The 27704-nt window shown below is 39.2% G+C and overlaps 1 protein-coding gene across 1 annotated transcript in view; it reads right to left on the reverse strand.

Annotated features, from left to right (window-relative positions):
- Positions 1–27704, reverse strand: part of LRP1 (LDL receptor related protein 1) — a 2772300-nt gene that overhangs the window by 235327 nt on the left and 2509269 nt on the right. The window lies entirely within an intron of this gene.

Consider the following 27704-nt stretch of genomic DNA (forward strand, 5'->3'; position numbering starts at 1 on the left):
AGAAATTTACTACAATTAAATAAACTGTATGGTGTGATCAGCACTGACTTTCCCACCCTCCTAGTATAACACTTCAGCCACCTCACAGTACATTTTTTTGTACCTGTTTCAATTTTACTTAACTCTCATGTAGAATAATGTGCATGAGAAACAGCAAAAACTTCAAAATCACCACACTAAGTTTTCACTGTTATAGCATATAGCACAATTCCGAGAAATACTTCAGAAATAATCATGAAGCAAGAGCATCTACACAACAGATACTGACCTTTCAGCAAACATCGGAGTTAGTGAATACACAAATAAATTACAGCAAATTAACATATTTAACAAAGACGTGAACAGGCAAAGGGTGACTTCTGCAGTAAGGTGTTTTTCACTTGTGTCTTTGTCCAAAAACATATCTTTTTCTAATTTACTTGTTATTACCCAATATCCAGACTAGCGAGTCTTTGACATAACCCCAAGCTCTCTACACTGGATATGAAGTACCATAAGCATTTTAGTATCTATGGCTCTTCTATTTAGAAGTGTTTAGGGGTAGTCTCTTGTCACTCACCATTAATCACTCTTGACTTGCTCACTATAGAACTACAGCATCAGACATATGCTGGATTAAGACAAAGGGCTTCCAGTGAGACAGATTAGAGGTGCTGATGACTTAGAACTTCTTCAGTGTTGCGTGGGTTCTGATTACACTGTTGCCAAGTATGATCTCACTTATCACACATAGTATTAGATGAGTTTAAACTGCTTACTTGATTAATAACAGTACAGTGTGGCTAATGGACTGCTCAGGGTTTCTTTTTCTTTTATGACAAGTTTTGGGCCCCAAAGGTTCAGAAAGGCTTTAATACAACAGTCTTCCTTCTGAAGTTTCTGCTTTCTCCATTAAGGCTATCCAGTAATGCAGTTTGATTTATTTATTTGACATTTGTTAACCAGGTTAGTCCTACTGGGCAAGTAGCCATTTTCAGCGGAGGCCCAAGGAGAAAAGCTCCAATAGTACTGGTAACAAAAGTCATCATATGGCAGAGTTTTGAAATTAAACTAATAGTTATAAAACTACAATAAGTTTAAGAGTAAGATGTGACAAAATGCTAGAAAAGGTCAATAAATTGAACATCATAGAGTACACAGTTACACAGGCTAGTAAGCAGAGTACAGAAAATTTTAACAAGATTGCAAGACAGAAAGAACAAATACATTATAAATATTAAAAATATATAGGCAATAAACCTAAGGCAAAGCCAATTTCCAAAGACTGCAGCTCTGGAAGCTGTAAGAACTACTGACTATTAGTAGACCTTTTTGAAGTAGAGGCAGAGAGCGGAGGCACAAATGATTGCTATAGTGGTACTAGAGGAGAAGAGGTGGGTTAAGTTGGGTCATAGCATAAGCAAGTCCATGACAAACGAAGAGTATCCTTTACAGTTGTTTTGAAAGAGTTAGGTTATGAGATCTAACACTTAGAAGAATTTTATTCCTAGCACTTACCACTGAGTAGCTGTAGAGGAGTTTACCAATATTTTTATTGGGGACACACACTTGTAGAAGATGCCGTTGGGAGCTATGGAGAGCCCAGTTGGGAGTAAAAGGCTGGATGAAGGTAAACAGAGAGTGGCAGGAGGAGGGTTCATGTAAGATCCAATGAGCCAAGAGAAGCTGTGGTAGTAGGACTTGCAATGAAATTCCAGCCACTGTAGGTTTTTCAAGGCTAGGCAGTGGAGAGAACAGTACAGTTGATTAGCAGCAAATCTTGCTATTTTGTTACTGGTGAGTTCCAGTTCAGAGAAAAGATTGGCTTGGATGTTAGTGAGAATGGGAGGCGACAGAGTAGGGTGAGGAGTAGGAATGCTTGTGCAAGACAGAGCTTAGAAGCATTTGTGAGGAGTTTTTATGCCCATATAGCAGGCCTAACTTTGGATGGGTCTTTTTAATGCACTGCTGAATATGGACATCGAACTTTAGTTGGTCATCGATACTAACATCTAGCAATTTAGTGTGAGGTTCAGCAGTGATGACAGTGTTGTTAAGGGAGGAGACAGTAAAGGTAGCTTTGTGACGGAGAGATTTAGGGAGAAATAGAAGAATTTTCGTTTTCTTTGGGTTGAGTAGCAATTGGTTGAAAGTTAGCCATTTTTCAACAGAGTGCAGAGACTCTTGCGTGTGGGTGTGAAGGTGGGTGATATTGTCGGAGGAGGAGATGATTGTGGAATCATCAGTATATTGTGTGACAGAAGAGTGGACAGGAAGAATATGGGTCATTAGTAAAGATATTGAATAATAAGGGTCCAAGGGTGGAGCCTTGGGGTACCCCAGTTTGAAATGGTAAGAAGGGACAAAGTTGCACTGCCATTTAACTGCTTGGTATCTGTTGGAGAGATACCTGAAGAACCAAGAAAGTGCATAGTTGGAGAGATTAAGGGTAGCTAGTTTGGACAGAAGCAGTCGGTGGGAAACAGTGCTGAAGGCTTTGGAGAGGTCTAGAAACAAACAGGAGATTAACTTGTTGTCATGAGAACTTGCCACAGAATTAGTGAAAAACATCAGAGTAGTATCTGTACTGTGATTTGGGGAGAAACCATGGTGTGTAGGGGAAAGGAGATTTTCTAGAAATAGTAATCAAGGAGCTGTTTATGAATGCATTTTTCAAACTTTTTTGACACAGGAGATAGAATGACAATAGGCCTGAAGTTTGAGGGGTCAGTTGAGTTACCACCTTTATGCAAGGGTATGAAATAGGATTTTTTTCCAGATTTCAGGTACAATGTTTTCCTTGACTGACCTATCGATTAAGATGGAGGATGGGGCAGGCAATATAACTGGCAGCAAGTTTTAAGAAGTGAGGAGGTAAGGTCCAGTAACCACTGAAATCATTGCTGGTTCATAAAAAGTACCAAGCTGGTACTGTAATTAAACTGAAGGATGGCAGGGGACTAGTAGTGCTAGAAGTGTGCAGGATGCCACCTGCATTACCTTGTTTTCAGGTCTCTGCAGCATATGGCAATAATCTCTTCCTTGAAAAGGATGATGGCACTAGTGGACATGGCTCAGTATAAAGTATTCTAATGGCCAGGGAGGTTATTCTAGTGATGTGGAACTCAAAGGCTGCAGCATCTCTTTCTAAGAAGTGAGCTGTAACAATCCAACCCTTCCCACATTTAACTTCCCAGAAATGGATCAACAAAAAAATCTGTTACATGCATTTCTTAACTTGTACGGCTACATTTTAAAAAATGCTCCTCTTTCCCACCCCTTTCCCTTTACATATCCGAGTCTATGCCTTGGCTAATGCACCTATCCAAGATAAAGAGTATAGAGGCACTAGGTGGATAAAGCCCTGAGACTGCAATCCATGTGACCAATGTTTGATTTGTCGCATGTGTATGTGTGCTGTACGGACCAAGAGAGGTGCCTGGAATTGAATGGCTATCACCAGCTCACCCATCATTGAGGGGAAGGAGTCAGTCTGGCTTGTTAGTGCAACACTGCTGTCTCCTTCCTTTTGACATTTTACCTCTTCCTCATACTACCTATAACAGCTCTAAAGTACTACACTCAGTCATCAACACTTTTTCCTTCACTGTCTAGTTCTGTCATACCCAGTACCACCTTTAATTGCTTTACTTTGTAACCTTTCAAAACTGCCATGCCCTAAACTCAGAAAGGCCACCAGAAATACTTGTTGTCCTTAAGAAGGCATGTACTATACGTTGGTATTGAATACCATCAGCAATGTAAGAAGCTACATTTTTTTAATTTGTTTTCAGGATGCTTTGCTACCTGAAGTCTTATTTTAATAACTGATCGACACTGCCTGGGTGTTCCAAAGTCACCATTCACTGTTTCTATAAGGACTTACTGAGGATTTAACCATCTATGCAAGAGAGAGAGTACAGACTGCTAGACCTTTCCACACCTGAGCACACGTAAAGTTAACTGAGAAGCATTTCGTTATTAACATTGCATTAAACAGTTGTTGCAGCATTGGTTGATGTGCTGTGACTCATCCAAATATCCTGCCCTTTGGACTCTTCGCCTGCTACTCTGCTGTGACTTTCGGAACATGTTACAAAGCCTTATGCACCAATGTTAATTCCAATGGCTTTATACACATTTTAACCAGTTTCTGCAGGGCTGCCTTTCCTGAGGATATGAAATATATATGTTCAGATTATAGACTACAGACTGTTCACTGGAGCACTTAAATAATTTTTTCAGTGTTTAGTTATTAGTTTTTCATTTTAGTGCTGCATCTTCGGGTGAAAATAAGTGACCTTGTTTAAACTGTTGCTCTGCTGTGATTTTTAGCCTCCTGTACTGACAGTAATCACTGTGGCTTCAACCATACTTTGAACAATTATACAGTCACTGATCTGGCTGCCACCATTAGATTGTAGCTCTTAGACATTCTGCATAGGAATTATGTAATTTGTTTCCTGTGCTCTCTTGTTAAGTATGAGCATCCATTGTTTCAAATACTCTGCTGAGTACTACTTTATATTACTACAGGACTCTTTGACTGATACTGTGAATAGTGACTTGGACTCTTTCAGAAAGGGTTTGCATACACAGTTCTTGTCATTTTGCTTCCATATCAACAGTTACGTATTGAAAATGTACTTATTTTCTGAGCATATTTATCCTTCCTTGGCTCTCAGCTTCCTGATCCCCTCACCCCTTGTAACACAACTTTCCGTGTGCCCAATTACTAGAGTTTTATTTTGAATATTATTTTATGCTGATTTGCATCCGACTGGACACTTACACCTAACTGAGTTCTAGCACAAGTAGTTTTGCAAAGGGTTTCCTCTTGCCAAAAAACACTAGTTCCACTTCTTGCTGAGAATGTCTGCTGAACTGCTCTCACTTGCTTTTTCAACATTGTGGAACTGCTGGCCCCACTGGCACTAGTGTATTTTACTTCCTGCAATTTTCACTTTGGGAAATTACTGGTAAATTTCTGGACAGACAAACTGTACTTCTGCTTTGGCCCTCTTGGTTACTTTATATAATATATATATATATATATATATATATATATATATATATATATTTTTTTTTTTTTTTTTTACTTTTCACTTTATTATGCCTGGACTCTCTCAGCTACCCATATACATGGGCACACCTATTGCTTAGCTTTAAGCTTGGTGTCACAGCCAGAGGCCTGGTGGTGAAACCAGTTTCATGGTCTAATCATTGTACCATTTGGTTTCAGTTCTGAGCAGACCAGTCTCGGTGGAATCCTCTTACTGAAGACTGCTTCAGTACAAAGATTTCAGTCTGCTTACCCCAGAGTGTTCAGGCACTGTACTACACCAGCTCATGCAGGGGTGTAGTTCTGGTGATACTGAGGAGCTACTGGGTGGCTCTAGACATCTTGACCCCTAGGCATGTACTCCTGGTTCTCTTCAGACCATGATTTGATACCATGACTTGATCTTGAACTCCATGCCAAATGGAGGACTATGCAATAGGTGGAGCACAAATGGTGCTGTACAGTCTGCCTGCGGATGGACTTGTTCTAAATTATTATTTTTAATTTTACAAAGCAGAGAACATCAGAAAGAGGAGGAAAGACACACGACTCCATGGACCTCCCCACAGTTCTGACAGGTGCTTCTCAGTATATGGGATATTGACAACAGGCCATGACAAACTGCTCCTCATCAGCATAAGGATAGCTCCAAAGGATGGATCATCCAGAAGGTGGTGACATCACTACCTCTGTCTTCTCAAAAATAGTAGCCTCGAGAGCCTCTGAATACCCAAAGAACCCAAGAGAAAAAAAGAGAACTACAGCAGGCACAAACTGCAAGAATCTGCTCACTCTCCAATAAGCATGTGGCAGAAAAGTACCAAGGTCTGAGTGATGCAACACCTTAAACCCAGCTTCCTAACAGTGTGATCCTGCACACACATCTGAAGTTCTCACCAGACATCATACATCCAAACCCTTAGGCATAAGCCCTGATGTTATCAGTTTAACCTTCCCTGACCAAACCTTGCTGGTCAGTGTAGACTTCAGGAGTGAACACAGGAAGAAAGTTCTCCATCAAGTCCTGGCTCCACTCAATTTGTGACCACATTACTCAGGAATCAGTTTCTGGAATTAAGCTGCTCAATCATCTAGAGGTAGGGTACTACCCACAACCTTATGATTCATTCTACAGTGTGGGAAGTCCAGGTAGCATCTAACCCTCCCACAAGTCATTGAAAGAGACAGTACAGTTATATAAAAACTTAGCATAACAATAGATGCGGGAACAGATCACTGTTGCAGTACTGCTCACTTACAGGTTGTATCCGGCTAAGGTACTGCAAGTCTGGCCAGTCTACAAAAGATTCTGCACCTTATTCTCACTCCTTATGTAGGCCTTACAAACTATGCATGAGACTATATGCTGATACTTAAAAGGCATGTGAGAAAATACTTGCAGTTTCCTGACTTAGGGGAAAAAAGGACCAAAGCTAGTTCTCAAATCAACTGGGATAGACTCTGACACAAAAAAAGGCAAAAAGAGAGAGGCTGGATATGTAGGAGGACCCACCTTGGCCTTAGATATAAAAAGAATAAAAAAATGGTGGGGGATGTGATTTATTCGCACATTTGCTATTATGGGTATGTTCTTAAACAACTGCACTATGTTGATCATTAGATCACTATTGTAGTACTGCTGACATACAAGACAATTCAGAATGCTTTTAGGCAGAAAAGGTGGGGCTTTGTGGATCAGAGGTGGAGTCCTTTAACCCTTGAAGTATGATGCGAGCAAAAGCTGTTTTGATTCTATCTTGTAACGTTTAGTAAAACTGTGAATGAAGGACCAAGTTGCTGTCTCAAGGATGGATTTATAATCAATGCTCTTGAAAAAAATACACCAGAAGAAGCTACTACTCTGGTAAAATGTGATTCAACCTAACCTTCAGGAGACTTGCCATGGTCAGATCAACAAAAAAAGATGGAAAGAGAAATCCACATGTATATGATCTGTTTAAAAATAAGAAAGACTGCTTTCTTTCCTTCAAGATAAACAAACAATTGGTCAGATGTTCTGATAATTTTTATCTTACCCAAGCAGCATCTAAGTTTTTTGCGGACATCTAGTAAATGCACGATTCTTTCCTCTTTACTATGAGCATTAGAAAAAACACAGGGAGATGCACATACTGACTTCAACATATTTTATTTACCACTTTTGGCCTAAAAAAGGGGCTGGTCCTAAGGCTCACCACAACTATGTGAAAAACTAGAAAAGGGGGAATTATACATGAGAACATGTAACTCACAGAAACCTTTTTGGGAGATGTTAAGGGACTAATAATATTGCCTTTCAAGTACAGAATTTTAAGAAAGTGGAAAAAGTTGGTTCATTGGACGTAGTCATTTTTCAAAAACACACACCATGTCCCAAGGAGAAGGAATAGATTTCCTGGCAGCCCTGAAATGGAGGACAGCTTTAAGAAATTGTTTGACCTTATAACAAGAAGAAAAAGGTGGATCAAAATACAGGCAGAAATTGCTGACACATGCATCTTAACACAGGCATAAGCTAGACATGAACTGAGCAGTTCACACACATTTGAAGATAAAGGGAGTTCCTGTTTGATAAGGATTTAGTCCTCTGCTGCAGCAACATACAGACAATCTCTTCCATTTAAAAACAATTTGTTATAGGTTTTCTTGCTTCCGTTATCACCTGTAGCACGTCCTCAGAAAAAAGGCACTCAAAAGGAATTAGAAGTCTATCATCAAGACTGTGAGATTCAGAAAGTGAGACACCTTTTACTGTGACAGCAAGTCCATCCTGTGTGGTGAAATATGGTGAACGGCCTTGCTAGGTGGGGGGAAAAAAGGGAGATCCCAATGTTGCCTGTACCAAAAGAAGTCATCAAAACTATCTTCGAATTGTCTTTCTGAATCATCAGAAGAAACTTTGTAATGCGTGGAAAGGTGAAGAAGCCATACAGGATTTTCTCTTTCCATGGACAGAAGATGTTTACCAAGCTTCCTTGCATGGATCTCCAGAGCAAAACTGTCTGTGCTAAATGTTCAGTGTGGAACAAAAGGATCTGAGAAGTTCCCCACTGATGGAGAATCTGAAGGGAAGACCTCTCGGTTCTGTATCTATTTGTGAGGGTTTGCCTTGGATCTGCTCAAATAATCTGCCATTTAATTCAGCTCTGCGAAGACATAAACAGCTTGGAGATACAGACTAGTATACTGCAATTTCCCAAGCCATCACTGTAAGCCTGCAAAGGTGCAAGACTTCATACCCCCAGTTTCTTGATATACCACATGAATGTGGTACTTGGAAAAATGAATAGTACCTGGAACGGTCGACAGTATAATAAATGGCACCAAAATCCGCTCTCAGTGAAGTATAGCAGCACTGAACACCACTTCTTAAACAGAATGCGTTTATTGAGAATTAAAAAAGCTATAGTCCATAGCATACACAAGAGTAAAATATAATGACATACATTACAGTTTAGGAGATTTTAGTATTTTTAATTACACACAAACTGAATTGAATGAAGATTATTTTAAACTATTATCCAAAGGAATGAAGTACGTTCCTAATGATAATATTAATATAGTGGATTATATAGTTGATTTTAAAAAGTATTTAAGGAAACTTAATTTAACCTTGTTTTTTGAAGGAGAAAATGCTATTCAACTGAATAAATTTAAGAAAAAAAGCACTTTCACACCCCCAATGAATCATACGTTGGCCACATTTGAGAAGGTTGTTACAGATGAGATATATGAATATGAGAATAAAAGGAAAAAAACTTTTTAAAAACAAGTTTAATTTACAATTCAGTGAATTTAAACTTTTAAAACAAATTCAGGCCAACAAAAACATAAGAATCGTGAAACCTAACAAAGGTGGGGGGGTGGTGATATACGGTACTGTTGAATATGTAAATAAAATTAATAGTATTTTGTTAAACTCAGGAAATTATGAAGTGTCATCCATTAATGAAGTAAATATAGGGTACCACAAAATTGATTTATTTTTAGAAGAATTATTGTTAGATGAAAGGATTGACTCAGATATGTACACTTTTTTGAAGGATGAACATCCCATCATTAGTACTATAGTGGGTATACCTAAAGTGCATAAGGATATAAATGGTCCCCCCTTCTGGCCTATTATTTCTGGTAACAGATCAAAATCTTTTTCTTTTGGTAAAGTGATAGATAGCTAGTTGAAACCCACTTATAGTAAAATTAAGCACATAGTTAAGGATTATTGGGACTTCTTGGGAAGGTTGGTCCCAACCTTAGTTACAAACGATATGTTTCTGGTAACAGTAGATATAGTAGATCTTTTTTCATGCATACCCCAAGAAGAAGGGTTAATTAGATTCAATAACAGTATAGAAAAATTCAGTGGTTTAAACTGGGATGAAATATGCTTGATTATGGAATTCATGGAAGTAGTCCTGTCTTATGACTATATCCTATTTGAAGGAGAGTACTATAGGCAATGTAAATGGGTAGCTATGGGGGCAGCATGTGCCCCCATTTTTGCTAATCTGTTTTTATTAAGATTGGGAAACAGAATACATTCTGCAATCAGAATGGAATGACAATATACTGTGTTATCTAAGATTTTTGGATGATGTGTTTTTAATATGGAAGGGTGATGAGAGTAGCCTTAATGAGTTTAAAATGTATTTAAACACTAGGTGTGATTATTTAAAATTCACATTCAGTGTGGACCAGAGGTCCATATCTTATTTGGACACTCGCATCACAGTAGAGAATGGCAGATTTAAATCTAATAAATACAGAAAGGACACCTTCAGTAATGCATATTTGGAATATTCTAGCTGCCATCCTAGTTATCAGAAAAGGAGTATAATTAAAGGTCAGTGCATAAGGGCAGCTAGAATGACATCTGAATTTTCTGACATGGTACTTGAAATGGATATCATAGGGAATATGTTCAAGACAAGGGTTATCCCATGGGGATGATATCAGATATAAAAGAGTATGTGAAAAAAGAATGGGGGAATAAATACAAACCCATATTAGGAACAGGGACAAATCATATTCAACAGGTAAATGTGACAAATAAAGATATGGGTATTAATGAGTTCACAAGGGCATGTATTTTGCAATATGCCCCCCATGTCGTAGATATTAAGAAAATAATAGAAAATAACTGGAATATACTGAAAACTGATGACAGTGTATATAAGACAGTGGGGGGGGGGCACCTAAATTTGTATCTAAGAATGGATGCAACTTGAAAATGAGACTAGAAAAGAAAATTATGGACATCAACCTTGGACATAAATCCATAGGCACCACAAAATGTGGGAGTTGCAATCAATGTGGGTTAATTATTAGGGTACCTTATTTAATTTTGGATGACAAAAATAGAACAGAGGTTAGATTTCGAAAAGGTAACTGTAGAACCTCTCACTTAGTTTATCTGGCAAAGTGTACCAAATGCCCCTGTTTTTATGTGGGGAAGACGGAGAGATGTCTTAGAAACAGAATTTATGATCGTTACAAAATAAGAAAAAAGGATACTAACAATGCTTTATGGAGACATCTTAGTGGTAATACACACTGTGATTCCTTTAATTTTGGCATTTTAGGATGTATAAAATTAAATCCAAGAGGGGGAAGTATGAAGTACAAACTTGGAGAAAAGGAAACTAGGTGGCAAATTAAACTCAATGCCTCTGTTCATCCTGGACTTAATGAAACAATCTCCATTAAACCTATTTTGGAAAATAGAGGGTAGTAGAGATAGCCAGAGATTATACAACAGGTTTAGTTAAAGTAAGGATGATTTTTACTGTGGCACATAATGTCAATATTACACATGTTTTACTGTTACACATATTTTTATGTGGTTAGCAACTGTTTTTAATATGGTTACAAGTGTGGGAAGTTTGAATGAATATAAATTGTTGTTTTTTCTACACAAAAAAGGCAATTGACAAGGAAATGAAGCACTGAGCACTTTAAATTTTCATTACAAGTCATTATGTTTTAATTGATTTTACATAATTGATGATATTGATTGATTCATGTTTGTATTTAAGTGGGTAGTGGCAAGGAAGATTAGTTCTGAGGAAGTCTACATAGAGTAGATGAAAGCACTTAACTCTTGTGTATGCTATGGACTATAGCTTTTTAAATTCTCAATAAACGCATTCTGTTTAAGAAGTGGTGTTCAGTGCTGCTATACTTGACTGAGAGCGGATTTTGGTGCCATTTATTATATGAATGTGGTACTGTCTACTAAGATTTAAAGAATCCCTAGAGTTCAGTGGGGATGAACAGAATGGAGGCAAAGATCAGGGTCTTTATCTCCTTGAGGTTTACATGCTTGCCCTTGTCTACTTGGCATTACAGAGCTTGCACTCTGATGCCTGTTTAATAAGCCACCTAGGCAAGGTTGAAGGCATCTGCTCAGACCTTTTGTAGGGGGAAATAACAAAGGGGACACCTGGATAAACTCTTTTATATGGTTGCTTCACCACCATGGCTCTTTCTTCAGAAAAGGCAAGAGAGGAATTGGGAAAGAGAGAAGATGGCAGGATTGAATCCAAACCGACTTTGGGTACCACTGAATCTTTTTCAAGTAGAGTCTAGCAAAAAGATTAATTTAGACTGTGGATGCCATGAATCCTAGGGCTCTCACAATCTTTCCTGCAGGGTTCATTTGTAGCTCTGTAAGGGACAGAAATGTACTTTTTTCTGAGGAATGAAAGCCTTCACTCTGGAAGTGTTCTGAAGACATTACAAAAATACCACTGATTAAGTGGGTTATAGAGTGGATTTCTTGAACTGAAAGTGAGTCCTAAATGGAGAAAGAGGTTGATTGTGAATCCTATGTCCTGAAAAATCTTTTGCACTGATGCGCCAGAAAAAGGACATTATCCTTGTATGGAGAGATATGGATACATGGAACCTGCAGAAGGCTTTGACAGATGATAAGCACTTTGTGAAAACTCTTGGTTCTGCAAAAAATGTCAAAGGCAAACCAGTAAACTAAGTGATATTTCATGGCAGACAATCTTAAGAATGTTCTATGGCTTGGATGAATACGGATATGAAGGTATGCATCCTTAAGATCCAAAGTAACTAAAAAAATGCTTGGGACAAGATTAAAGGGAAGAGGTTTTGGAAAGTTGGCATCTTAAATTTTAGAATTTTTTGGATAAAGCAAGCATTAGTCTCCATGTTTCTTCTCACCTTGGGACAAGAAAACATTTGGAGTAAAACTCTTTCCAGTTTTGCTGGACAAGAACAGGTTCTATAATCCCTGAAGGGACAGGTAAGTCTGAACTGGAAAGACCAGATGTTATTTTGGGGGACCTGAAGAATTCCTAAAGGTAATGAAGGGGAATACCAATGTATTCTGTACCCATTCTTTATATTGTCCAATATCCAAGCATCAGATGTTATTGTTCTTCAAAGCAGAAGATGGCGACAGTCTGCCTGGATGGAAGGAAATGGGGAAAAGTGTGTGTGTGTGTGTGTGTGTGTGTGTGTGTGTGTGTGTGTGTGTGTGTGTGTGTGTGTGTGTGTCTTAGAAATTAGAACTTTTGTCTGAGAAGGACTCCTTGCATCCCCTGAAATAAGACCTTAGCTTTTTGTTTCTTATAAAATTTCTTATCTCTCTGATAAGAATATTTCAATGTTTTGTAGAACAAGGGACCAGACTTGGAGGGGTAATTCCTCTTGAACATAGGAATTGGGCGGATAAAAATCCATTTACAAACTTGCATTGTCTTGCCCATTGTCATGGTGATGTTTACACTATGTGATTTGAGATATTACAGTGAGCTTTACCATTTTCCGGAGATTAATTTTTAGCTGACAACAGTATTTTGGATATCTAAACCATGTGCAACTGAAGGAATGAGTAGTGTAAAGGAAATAAGAGAGATGACAGTGGGATCTTCAGTAAAGGGAAAGAGCAAATTACATAGAAATACATAAGGGAACAGTGCATGCAGAAAAACCGAATGAGGTTTAAGGGAAGGCATGATCTGAGCAATTTATGTAAAGCCAGAGCGAATAGGAGTTATTAAAAAAGAAGACATGTACACTGTATGAAAATACTGAAATGTAACTATGTTTTTTTCTTCTCTGTTAATGTATGTTTACACACGTCATCAAATAAACTGTGATTTACAATACAAACAAAAATAGGAGAAAGATGTCTTAAAGTGCAGAAACACGCCAAAACCAAGAAATAATACGGTTAAGGCACCAAAAAGAAAGACTTCCTGAGAAAAATCCAAAGCAGGTTTATTTTTCAATCCAACACCAAGTATAGAGAACACCATAAACGGTTAACGTTTCACTGCACTTTCGTTCAGATAACAGACTTCATCAGATAAAAATACCCTCCTAACCCATGTGTTTTTATACCTGTCGTCAATTCTAATCAACCAATAAAAAAATCTCCTCATATAGCTTCATTAATGTGTTCTGTAGAAATACATATACATATCTTCTGAATCAACAATATAACATTTAAGATAAAATGTATGCTAAAAACTTATGTAAATATTTATAGTATTTAATAAAACTGTACTACATTTTCATATATTTAAAACTACCTGTTAGTAGTGTTCTTTTTGAGATTTTGGTTCCCTCTAGTGACTAAATGGAAAGATGCAGTTAAAAGTTGGCAATTTAAGGACTGGGGCTATGGAAACCATGTCATTTAGACATGGGAATTAATTGGCTTCGAGGACTATCTGCCAATACAATTCCCTATATTCTAGCTGCGTTTCCCAAGGGTCCTCTCTAATATATACAGTTACTGTTTCTAAAACATGAAACAAAAATTGTGCTCCATTACAGGAAAGAACATGTCTGCATAGTGCATTGTTAGCATTTTTGTTTTTTATGTCATATCTATGTTCGTACATTCTTTTCTGAAGCCTTCTTTCTGTTTTTCCAATGTAGAATGCACTACATTGATTACACATAGCCACAAAGACCACACCACTTGTGTTACAGTTCCTGTAGGTGGTCCCCGTAAGGAATTTGTCCCTAGCTTCAATATATATATATATATATGTATGTATATATATGTGTATATATATATATATATATATATATATATATATATATACATACACATAAGGAATTTGTCCCTAGCTTCAATATATATATATATATGTATATGTGTGTATATATATATATATATATGTATATATATATATATATATATATATATATATATATACATATATATATATATATATATATATATATATATACATACACATACTACCATTGGCTGTATAGGGTACATGACCCACATTTAAAAGTGCCAGTCTTTTTATGTCCATGTGTTGTCACCCATTTGTTGTATTCAATAATATTTTTGATGTTATGTTTTTTTTCTATAAATACATTGAAAAGGTCTCATCAAAAATAGTATCTAGATCTGAAATAGAAACAAATCCATCCCACTCTTTCTCTGTTATGCTTCTGACAACATCTGCATCCCCATCATAATTTATGATAAAAGCTCCTTCACAGTTTTCCTTAGCTGTATTTGTTTTTTGTTTAGTCACATTATTTTGGGGACTGTCTGTTCCTAAAATGGGTCCAAACCTTTCTTTTCTTCCTTGTGTAACCTCATTTCAAACTTCATTGATCATTCGTAGAGGGTATCCCCTTTCTAAAAACATTTCTGTTAATAAATCACAATTGCATTCATAGTCAATGTCCTCAGAAGTCATTCAGCTAGCCCTAACAAACTGGCCTTTAACTAAGGCTCTTTTTTGATATTGCGGGTGTCCACTCGTATAGAACAAATAAGAGTTAGAATAAGCTGGTTTTCTAAATATAGTTGACTTAAATCCATCCTCATTCCTATGTATAATGAGGTCCAGGTAGTTCATTTTGTTTTTATCTATATTGCAAATGAACTTTAAAAAGTTGGTAGTCTAGGACATGTATTCAAAGAAAATGAGAAGTTTATCTTCAGTGTCTGGCCAAAACAGGCATATATCATACAGATAACACCTGTATAGACACCAACAGTCAAAATATCCAGAATTGAAGATGTATTTCTCTTCCCAGTGTGAAAGAATAATCTTCGCAAAGCTGGGGGGCACAACTTGCCCCAATGCAACACCGTTCTTCTGGTGAAAAAATGTACCCTCAAAGTGAAATAATTTGTTTTTAAACATCATATCCATCAAAACTAGGCTTGTTCAAAATTCAGTTTGTAATATTCTTGTATTGTGAAATAATTTCTTCAAACCAAACCATACCCTGATCATATGGTACAGAGGGGAATAGGTCAACAATGCCAACCATTATAATGTCTTTACAATACATATCAGGTTTAACATGTCTTAAAAGGTCCCAAGAGTCTTTTAACATATCTTTTCCTGCCATGAAAAGGGCTTTGAATTGTGGGTCTATATATGTTGCTAGGGGAGCTGCTACTGAACCTTCTGCAGAAACTACTGGTCTAAGTGGTAGGTCATTAACATTTTTATGAACTTTGGGAATACCAAAAATGGATGGTACTTTGGGGTTTTCGTTATGTAAAAATGTATACAATTCACTGTCTATTGATCCCTCCAGTAGTAAGTAATTTAAAGCAAGATATATTTTTCTATATGCTACATGAATTTCGTTGATAGACATTCTTCTGTATTTTCCTGCTTCTTCCAAAATATCCATAATCCTTGCTTCATAATCTATACTGTCCATAAATATAGTACCCCCCCCCCTTATCTGGTCTCACGACCCTAATAGTTTTTTCATCCCTCAACTTAAATAAGTCTTTCTCATCCTTAGTTAGGTTAGGATTAATTTTATTCTAACAGCTGGTCTAATTTCCTTCAATACAAGGACCTCAAAAAATTTTAAGTTGTGGGTGTAATGGGGGATTGTAAATGCTTTTCCTCTTCAAAACATCTTTGTATGTTCGCTCCAAGTTTTTCTTTCTTGTGAATAGTTTTAGGTCAATTACGACCTTATTATCATCACATTTTTTCAATGGAATAAAAGTGTACCTCATTAATGTCCATGCTGTAATTAAAAATGTTGTAGCCCTGGTATGTGTGTTTATATCCATCCTTAACTATAATCTCTTGGTTTGTTATTTCATTTATCTGCTCCACCAATTGTTTCGTTTCCCTCCTTCCCAATGTTTGGGCATATAATGTACCTGTCATTTGTTTCTTATTCTCTCCAATCTTCGGAGAGCCATGTACTCTAAAGGGTCCCTGCCATTTTGTTGTGGCCTACCTGCATGTTCTGTACTACCATTGTTTGTCCTGTCTTCAGTATGGCCATTTTCTCTTTGCCCAAACCATTTTGTGTCATCTCCATCTTTACTTTGATATTTATTATTGGGGTAAGGTCCAGGGTAAAAGGTCTGCTCTTTGTATTCTTTAATGTCTCTATTTTCTTAATCTTTCTTTAGTGCACCTGTTTACACTTTGTTTCAACTCTCTCTAAAACATCATAGTATTTGTTTTTCTTGTTAACAGTAAATCATCTAAAATCTTTCGATTAATACCTTCCACCATTTCCATTATACAGTTTAATTCCCTTTCATTCTGTGTAATTATTGCCCTCATAATATCTCTTCTACATCTATCAAAGCAATCAATCCTTTGTGGAATTCAGTGCCTTCCTGTACATTTGGATATTTACACACCCTTAGCCCCTTAGGGACAATGTTTAAATTGATAAATTCCTTTAAATATGAATTGTCCATTTCTAAAGATTTATATCTGAACAACATACTCTCAAATTCATGACTATTACTACTTGTAAATTCCCTTGGCACATTAAACAAAAACTTTAATACTGTGCTAAACAGTAAATTTAAGTCTTTCCTTTTAGCATTAGTATCAGAACAGTCACATGCATTTCCAGTTCCACTTTCGTTTTCTTTGTTCATGTTGGTATCCAATTCCTTGTTTTGGCTAGAAAAAAATGCTAGGTATGCCAATACTATCTCCATTAGTGTTGAAATTAGCTCCATTTCCGCCGCTTTCAGCCATTTTTTTGAGAAAACGCTTGTTTCTTTCTCCATTAACTCTCTGTTCCTGGTTGCAAGGAATACAAATCCCAGAAGCCAATGCAATGACTGACATGTTGGGGTAAGGAGGTTGACCAGTTGGATTAACAGGCCAATCATAACTCGTATTTCACTCATTTCTCTGCCTCCTTTCTATTCATTGTGCTGCCTGCTAGGAAGTCTTTCCATCTCTTCACCAAGACTCACAATACAAACAAAAATAGGAGAAAGGTACCTTAAAGTGCAGAAATACGGCAAAACCAAGAAATAATGCAGTTAACGCACCAAAAAGGAAGACTTCCCAAGCAAAATCCAAAGCACGTTTGTATGTCAATCCAACACCAGGTATAGAGAACATCATAAACGCTTAACGTTTCACCGCTTAAACTGTGATTTAATAAATGCATAAAAAACAGTGGAGCGACTTTAAAGGCTTTGGTTCACCTTTACAAGAAATTCGGAATGAGGCTGACTGGAGCTGACGGGAGAGTGGGTGACCATATAGTTTTGATCTACTATCCTCACACCAAGGCAAGAGAATGACCCCCCCCCAGACACAGGAAAAGTTGAATAAAATGTTTACTGGCGCTTCCCCGTTGAGTGTGCCAGTGAAATTTCACAAGCAGGATGATAACCCAACAAAGACAAGTGACTTCTCTTCCTTGATTAAAGCTTCTTATTGCATTTTTACAGTGCAGCAAAGTATGACAATCTTCAGTGAAAATGTTTTCACCTAGAAGCAACAACATTCCTGTGATACAGAGAGTTATGATTCAATATTTTACACAAGAGGCCCCAGGGAACTGAAACAAAAAGAATGCAATGTCCTGGGCCACCATTTTCTGACAGCACCAATATTTATGAAATAACACTAACAAATCCATAAATGATAGTTTTTCAATTAGACATTTAGACAAAATTCAAGCAAAGATCAAAGAACAATTGTAAGTAAGTAATTAATGCATTGTTTTTTAAAACTAGAAACAAAGCAGAATTTATCGGGTAGATTTAGATTTACTTTTAAAGTGTTCTCTACAGTCACCTAACACCAAGAGGGCATCTGATGACAATAAAAGCTTTGGAGTATTGCAAACTGTGTCTTCTACTAGTGGTAAGTGCGCAAAGGTAAAGACTCTTCTGATTAGGATCCATGACAGATCTGCACGTACCAACCCTCTCTCTCTATACATACAAATATCACAATTCAAACAGATCCCCCCACCTTGCACTCTCATGTGCAAGAGAAAAGCAACGACACAGGGCAGCAGTCGATCAGTTACTCAGCTGAATAGAAGACATGAATGAGTTATGGTCAGCAAAGGTCAGAGAATGTCTGAACCTGGAAAACTTCCAAGGGCTGCATATACCTTCTTCCAGTAAATAACATTTTATATATTGTATGTGCTGGACTGCCAGAGCACAATCCTATTCCAATTAAATGGCTAAGAGAGCTAAAAATGGCCAGTTATCAAAGGACATATGATCCTTTAAAAGGCCCTGTGTCAAAGCCATGGTACCTCACCATAAACAATAACAAATATGAACACTTAAAACACTTCTATGTCTGCATCCAAAACAAGTGACTGAGAATTATAACATGCAGCACAGGGTAACACATTTAACATTAACAAGCACACTTGAGACAATCAGAGACATCTGTAATTGCAGAAATGAACATTTGTGTACAAAATGTTCACTGCAACTGAGTACTGCTCACACTACAAAAGCTTACATGACTTATGACTAAACAGAACTTGAATACCAGGACAGCTTTTCTCACAAGAACTCTACCCAATGAATGATGTTACTGTGCATAAATACTTAGCATAATGCAGACTGCCACAAAAAAGTATGACTCTGTCTTGACTTTAACCAGGTAACTGGAGATTTATTAGTGGCGCTTGCCCTGCCCTGCCATGAAGGAAACAGGCAGGGAGGTGGAAAGAGGGCTTGGCAAGAGGCACAGAGAATGAATGGTACAGTATCCATGACAGACTGGAGAGACCATTGCTCATGCCAAGGGGAGGGACATGGCTGCTTCATAGAAAGGTCACTTATGGAAGCCCTTCATGGACAGCTGAAACAATCATACCTCTCAACCTGGAAACATCAAAAATCTGGACAAAGGCCCATGAAAAGCAGGGACAACTGGCCAAAAATCAGGACACTGATTAACATAAAATTTGCATACACAATAATGTAACCCCAGCCACTACAATGGAATTGTGGGATACCAGCAAAGATTGCAGTCACTAAATAATAGCAGACATTTGAATTTCAGACTTCATATCCCTCAGGAAAATACATAACAATGCAAAAGTATAGTTGTGTACACTTACCATAAATGTAGATGTTCGAGTGTATTCATTGTTGCAGTCATTACATTTGGGTAATCCTGCTGGCAGGTTGCCCTCAGCCGGCCTGAATTCCAAAGTCTTGGGTCTTGCATTGGCTGCTGTTGCCCCTTCCCTGATGTCAGGTCGTCAGGGGTATAAAAGAAGCGGCTGACGCCATTTTCTTCAGTTTTTCTTGTCCCAGATGTCAGGTGCCCCTTAAAAGGGTAGCCAAATTTTATATATATAAAACAATAAATGCACCAATATAAATTTTACCTTCATCTATAAGCAAATACACCACCTAGGTTGCATAAATCAGAGAAGGAAAGATAGGATCCATAGAAAAAAGGGGGATGGCGGGTGGGTAAACCTGGACTGCAACAGTGAATACACTCGAACATCTACATTTATGTTAAGTACTATGGTACTGTACTATGTTCTTCGTGTTTCAATGTTGCAGTCATTACATTTGGGTAGAGTCCCAAAGCTATGGTTGGGAAGCTGGAGCTAAACAGCATTAGGAGCGGCTATGAGTCCCTGCAGAACTGCAGTGGCAAAGCCTGCTCTGGATTTAAAGTAGAATGGCAGATGGTAATGCTTTGTAAAGGTGTGCACTGAACTCCAAGTAGCCGCCTCTAAAATGTCTCTGGTTGGAACTCCCCTGAGAAAAGCTGATGAAGTTGCTGCAGCTCTGGTGGAATGTGGCCTAATGCCCTTAGGCACTGGCTTGCCCTGGTGTGAATAGCATAAATGAATGCAGTGGCCTATCCACTTTGAGATAGTCTGCTTTGAGATGGCCTTTCCTTGTGATCCTGCAGCATATGCCACTAGTAACTGCTCTGTCTTCCTGAAAGCTTTGGTCCTGTCCAAGTAGAATCTAAGCTGCCTGTGTACGTCCAAAGAGTGCAGAATTCTCTCCCCCTTGTTCTGTGGATTTGGATAAAAAGTTGCCAGATGAATAGTTTGGTTAAGAGCCACACTGGACACCACTTTAGGCATAAATGTTGGGTTTGTTCTCAGAGAGACCCTGTCTGGATAAAAAATGATAAAAGACTCCACAGTCATGAGCGCCTGTAGCTCTGAAACTCGTCTTGCAGAAGTAATTGCTAGGAGCAGAGCTGTTTCCCAAGATAAAAACTTTATATCAACAGTAGCAGCTGGCTCAAAAGGAGGCAGGGTGAGCTTTTCCAAGACACAGTTGAGGTCCCATGCAGGTATTGGTGATCTCCTTGAAGGCCCTACATTTTTGTCTCCTCTGAGGTACTGCTTTAATAAACGGTGAGAAAAATTTGGTGGTTCTGTATTGTAATGAGCCGAAATGGCAGAGGCATGAATTTTAATTGATGAAAAGGATAGGCCTTTGTCCAGCATCTTAGTTAAGTATTGCAAAATTTGAGGAATATTTGGTACAGTTGCATCAGTTCATTGTGCCTGGTTCCAGGCACAGAATCTCTTCCATTTTCCAGAATAAGACTTTCTTGTACTAGGCCTTCTGGCTTCCAGAATGACATCCAACACAGCTTTGCTGAGAGATGTTTTTTGTATGACTACATTATCCGCCATGCTACCAGGTTTAATGTCCTGAGTTGGCTGTGCAGGATCTGATTGTTTTGCTGGGACAGTAGATGAGGTAACTGAGGTAAGGTCCAAGCTGGGTAACGAGACAAGTTCCTTAGGATTGGATACCAGTACTGGCAGGGCCAGTCTGGGGCAATCAGTATCATCTTTGGTTTCTCCTGTCTGACCTTTAGGAGTACCTTGGGGAGGCAGTGGAGGGAAGGCATATACTGATAGGTTTTTTCCAGCTGAAAGATAGGGTGTTCACTTTCCATGCTTGACTGAGATAAGGCCTTGTGCAGAATCTTTTTTGTTGGTAGTTGTGAGGGGAGGCAAATAGATCTATGTCCGGGCATCCCCATTTCCTTGTTATCATGCTGAAGTCTTGTGGATCCAGCTGCCACTCATGGGGATCCATGAGGTTTCTGCTTAGTTCGTCTGCCAGAGTATTTTCCTTTCCTGGCAGGAATGGTGCTTGCAGATGTACTTGGTAAGTCAAAGCTGTGCCCCACAATGTCACAGCTAGTCTGCAAAGGGGGTAAGAATGTGTGCCCCCCTGCTTGTTTATATACCACATGACCGTGGTGTTATCTGTCTTTATCATCAGTTGTCCCGGATGAAGTAGGTCCTTGAAGGCTGTCGGGGCATTTTGAACAGCTTGCATCTCTTTTTGATTGATATGTAGATGCAATTGGTTTGAGATCCATGTTCCCTGAATGCATCTTCCTGCCATGTGGGCCCCCCAGGCATAATCTGATGCATCCGTTGTTAGTGTCTGCCTGGCTGGGGGTAATGTGAATGGCTGTCCCTTGCTCTGGTAACAAGCCTTTGCCCACCATCAAAACTCCTGTTGCAGGCAGGGAATGAGAATAATTATTGTTTCCAGGCTGTGGCAATGTTGAGTCCAAACACTTTTTAGGTACCACTGAAGTTTCCTCATATGCAGTCTTGCATATGGAATTAGTAGGATGCAGGATGCCATGAAACCCAAAGCCTGCAGAATCGTTCTTGCAGACAACTGGGCCTTTGTTGCCAACATTGTGAAATAGGCAAGTCAGTTGCCTTTGTTTGTCTGGCGTGAGATAAACCATCTGGGCAGTTGTATTCAAGCTTGCACCCAGGAATGTTATATCTTGAGAGGGTACTAGTTTTGATTTATTTTCGTTGACTGTACCCTACGCATGTTAGTAGTCTTTTCACAAACGCCAGATGTTGAAGAAGAATGCCCTTGTTCTCTGCTTGAATTAGACAGTCGTCCAAGTAAAGGTATACTTGTATTCCTCTTTGTCTGCAGAATGCAATTACCAGTGCCAGGCACTTTGTAAAGACCCTGGGCACAGTAGATAAGCCAAAGGGCAGTGCAGGGAATTGGTAATGTATTGAGCCACCCTTGAATCTGAGGTGTCTTCTGCACGATTGTCTGACTGGAACATGCAGGTATGCCTCTTTTAGGTTTAAAGTCACAAGCCAAGCGTTCTTGCCCAGCATGGGCAGAAGCTGCTGCAAAGTCAACATTTTGAATTTTGGAATATCCAGGAATGTGTTCAGAATAGATAGGTCCAGTATTGGCCTCCAGGCCTTGTCTTTTCTGGGTACCAAGAACAGTTGAGTAAAATCCTTGTCCCTGCTCTTGCTCTGGTACTTGCTCAATAGCCCCCCTGTCCATAAGGGATGAAACATGTTTTTGTGCCTCTGCCCATTGATTTTTTGGCAGATCTGGCCAGCCGTTTGCCTTTGGCAGAGTATGGAAATGGAATTTGTAGCCTTGTGACACTATATTTAGAACTCACTTGTCCTGGGTTATAATATGCCAATTTTGAGCAAAAAGTGCTAATTTTCCCCCTAAGGGTGCTGCCAGGAGATAAGTGCTTGGTGCATGCAGGGGGAAAGTAACTGGGGCTGCTTTCTGTATGTTTGTGCTTTATCTTCTCCAACTTTGGAAATAGAAGCATCCCATTGTTTTGATCGATAAGAACTTTGTGCCTGGGATCTGCCCCTTTGAGGTCTGTCTGACACAGGAAAGGACCAATTTTTTGTAGGCCAGTGTCTACTAAACCTAGGTGGCTGTACTTGCAAAAACTCTTTAATAGATTGCATAGATTTAGCTTGGTCTTCCATTTTCTTTAACACCTCTTTGCCTTAGCACCAAACAAAGTATCATGCTGTAAAGGTGCATCTGGTAACGTTACCTTAACATGATCAGGCAGATTTTGATCCTTTAACCAAGCATGCCTCCTAATTACAGAACCTGTAACTGCGGCCCTGCAGGAGGCCTCCAAAGAATCAAAACCACATTGCAAAGTATGCTCTTGTTCAGCTGCATGCAATAAATCATGCAGTTCCTTGTTTTCAGCACATTCAGAATTTAACACCTTTTTCTGTTTAAGCAATCCCATGAGATGTTGCTGATACTTGAGCATATGAAACTGACAGTTTAAGGCCCTTATAGCCAAAGTTGCAGATGTTGAAACCTTTTTTCCCCATCTATCCAGTGCCCTTGAATCCCTGTCAGAGGGGGTTGTTTTTTTTTTGCTGTAGAGGCCTTGAGTCCCTTGGGACCCTGTGAAATAGTTTCTGGGTCAGCAGCAGGGTTTTTAAAAAGAAATTTGTGTGAGTCAGGAACCCTGTAATATCTGTCAGGCTTAACAGGAGCTGGAGGTAAGGAGTCAGGGGTCAAACTAGACTCCAAAAACACATCATCTACAATGTCTAATACAGGGGGAATGGCTAGAGGCATGTGCTGTGGTAGTAAAAGGAAATCCCTGAGCCTCTTTTTTGATTATGAAACATCTTGGCTTTCCCAGTGAAAATGCTCCCTCATGGTATGCAAGGTTTCCCCAAAAGAATAATCCTCAGGAGGGGATGCTGAAGGTATAGATTCTTCAGCATCAGAATCCTCATAGGGGGGTAAAGAATATCCCTGATCAGAAGAGGAATCAGAAGAAATAGAAACCTGATCTGAAGATTCATAGTCAGTCTCTTTCCTAGGCCTCTTATCAGGAGGGGGATGGGAACCCCTGATCAAGGTAATCAGGTCATCTTGATCGTCTGTTTTTTGGGCATAGAGGCCTGTACACGTGGCTCTTGAGTTTGTTTCTTTGCTTTAGAAGCTGCTTTATTCTTTGTCTTTGAGGCTGAAGTCGTTTTAATGTAAAGATGTTGTGGTCTGAATACACCCTCAGAAGCCGGTACCTGGTCAGCAGCTCCGGACCCATTTGAGGGATTAGCGTCCGAGGCTCCAATACTTTGAGTATCCAGCGGCATGGCCGACTCCACGTGGGAGTCGGTAGCGGCCTGCGACTCTAAAGTAGCGGGTGTCAGGGGCTGCGAAAGCGCCTCACTGAGAACCGGTGAACCGGCGACTGGCTTAGGAGAAGCTTCGTCGTTGGTTTTGGACCTAGGTTGTTTTTCTTTATCCTTTTCTTTGCGTTTTTTGTAAACTCCGGTAGTCGGATGGCTATCCAACGACATTTTAGGATAATTAAACCTGCTACCAAAATGCTTTAAAGCAAAAGAATACTGACACTTAATAGTGTGTTGGTTAAATCTAGCACAAAACCGACAACCAGAAACGTTGTGATCAGGACCTAGGCAAGTAATACAGTAAGAATGAAAATCCTTATGAGGTATTTGCTTTCCACAAGTAATACAATTATTAACTTTTTCTGACATCGGTCTGGAACAAGAAAAAGGTTTCCCCAATGGGGTACTTAGCTTTATTGAAGACTTCGGTTCTGTAACTCAAACATGAAAATTTCAGGAGTCGGCCAACCGGCACTTGCGAACTGCTTCTGCTTCAGGCACTACGCGGCAAGAAACACTGAAGAAAATGGCGTCAGACGCTTCTTTTATACTCCTGATGACCTGACGTCAGGGAAGGAGCAACAGCAGCCGACGCAGGACCCAAGACTTTGGAATTCAGGCCGGCTGAGGGCAACCTGCAAGCAGGATTACCCAAATGTAAAGACTGCAACAGTGAAACACTAAGAACATCCGGTTATTCTATCAACTATCTGAGTTTATATGAGCAATATTTAAAATCTCTCTATTTCTGGGCCTTTGTCCCACCATTACTTTTAGCTTTGCCCAGATTTCTTGCTGTGAGATATTGAGAGGTATGCTTGAAGTTCATAAATGAATTTTGACCATGTGGCTAGTTTACACCATTTTGGTACGTGAATGATGCTTTTGTTACTGGCAAGCTGTGACAATATTCCCTTAAGCCACATCAGTAAAATACTCTTCTGGATAAAATAATACTTTCAAACTTGGTCAGGACAATCTGTATAAACCTAGTCTAGGATACTGGCCCAAGCAATTGATTTGCACATCTTAACCGAAAACTGCACTCCTTATACCTTATGTCTCAAAAATCACAACCAATTACACAGTAGTCTAAAGTTAACCTCTGTGCAACACACCTTCACTAACTGAGGGAAACGGGTACCTTATTTCCTTTACAACTTCAACAGCTCGGTTGGACACTTTTGACCATTTAACGTTAATAAACAATGGGAATAAAAAAAATGGCAATCAGAAATGTATATTTTATGTCAAAAATGAGAGTTTATAAGTGACAACTGTTCTTTCCAAAGGCTCATTTCCTTATGTAATAACCACCACTAGTACAAGTAGCTGCAATCAGATTCCAACACTTTATTCCAACAGTATGACACACATTCCCTGTGTCTCTGTGATCTAGTCTAGTTTTCTATTCACGACAAAGAAAATGAGCACACACACAAACATAATTTCAAAATACACAAAAGACCACCATTAGAGGTATCAGCTAATCAGTATCTCATTCCCCAGCAATACAAAATACAATACCCCAAAGACAACCACTTCCATGTTGCTCCTTACTGTCTTTTGGGCACCATGCAACATGCAAAATTACTAGTGAGAAAACATGAGGAGAAATATATTAAACTTGAAAAACCTCACCCACTGACGTTCATACTGTCTGAGGAAGACAACCTGATGAACATCACTGTCACTGTGACAAGCTTTAATGCTTTGAATTTTCACTGGACCGCAGTGAATGCTGCGTAATACATTGTGAGGTATGCCCTCTCACCCAGAGAAAAAATAAAATATTAATTCACACTCAAAACTCCCACAAGAAAGCATTATTACCAGTATCACCATATCCATCTCCCAGTCCCACCCCAGTCTCCAAATCTGAAGGCACTGCGTGCGTCACTATTTAGTGATTTCAATCCTCAATGGTTTGCCAGAAAACCACACGTTTTATGAGGGGCAGATCAAAAATATAAGGCAAAAATTGGACATTCTGAAAACATCCAGAGAGGTATAATGGGGGGGACAAAGGCCCAAAAACAGGGACAGATTTTATATACTGCTTTTATAAACTTAGAAAGTTGCCAGCATAAAGTACAGTTGTGTACACTTACCATAAATGTAGATGTTCGAGTATATTCACTGTTGCAGTCATTACATTTGGGTCATCTGCCTGCAGGTAGGCCTCAGGCGGCCTGAATGTCAAAGTCTTGGATCCCTGCATCGGATGCTGTCTCTTCTTCCATGACGTCAGGTCGTCAGCGGTATAAAGCATGCAGCCGATGCCATTACATCAGTTTTTCTTGCCCAGATGTCAGGTGCCCCCATAATGGGAAGCAATTACATAATAGGTTACAAATCCAACAAAAAGCAAATACACCAAAAAGCTGAAATACACTAAACTAGAAGAAAAGTCTAGCCAAGAGAAGTCGGGGGGCTGGAGGGAAGGTAACCAGGACTGCAACAGTGAATACACACGACCATCTACATTTATGGTAAGTGTACACAACTGTACTACGTTCTTCATGTTTCACTGTTGCAGTCGTTACATTTGGGTAGATTCCCAAAGCTAAGGAAGGGAGGAGGAAGTTAAAGAGCATTAGGACCAGCTATTAAGCCCTGCAAGACTGCAGTGGCAAAGCCAGCTCTGGATTTAGAAAAACTAGGCAAGTGGTAATGCTTGAAAGGTATGTACAGAGCTCCAGGTAGCAGCTTCTAGGATGTTCCTGGTAGGGACATCTCTGAGAAAGGCTGTAGTGGTAGATGCAGCCCTGGTGGAATGTGATCTTATCCTCTGTAGGGTAGATTTTCCATGGTGCTTATAGCAGAAATGAATGCAATGGCCTATCTACTTAGAAATGGTTTGCTTTGAAATGGCCTTCCCCTCTGCCCCTGCAGCGAAGGCAACTAGCAGCTGTTCAGTTTTTCTGAGAGGCTTAGTCCTGTCCAAATAAAATCTAAGTTGTCTGTGCACGTCCAAAAAGTGCAGTATTCGTTTTCCTTTGTTCTGTGGACTAGGAAAAAAGGTTGGCAAATGAATGGATTGATGAAGGGCCACACTGGATACAACCTTGGGCATAAAGGAAAGATTGGTCCAGAGGGACAATCTGCCTGCATGGAAGATGATGAAGGGCTCCACTGCCAAGAGGGCCTATAATTCAGACACTCTTCTTGCTGAAGTGATAGCTAGAAGGAAGGCTGTTTTCCAAGAAAGGAATTTCAACTCTGCAGTTGCAGCTGGCTCAAAAGGAGGTAGAGTGAGCTTTTCCAATACAAAGTTAAGGTCCCAGGCTGGAGAAGGGACTCTCCTGGGTGTCTTAAAATTGTGGCCCCTCTGAGGAATTGTTTCAGCAGGGGGTGAGAGAAGAGGGGTGGCTCAGTATTATAATGTGCTGAAATGGCTGAGGCATGAAGTTTAATTGATGAGAAAGAAAGGCCCTTGTGGAGCATCTCTGTTAAG

The sequence above is a fragment of the Protopterus annectens genome, chromosome 9.part0 (genome assembly GCF_019279795.1).
Source record: "Protopterus annectens isolate FY-2018-M chromosome 9.part0, PAN1.0, whole genome shotgun sequence".
Taxonomy (NCBI): Eukaryota; Metazoa; Chordata; order Ceratodontiformes; family Protopteridae; genus Protopterus; species Protopterus annectens.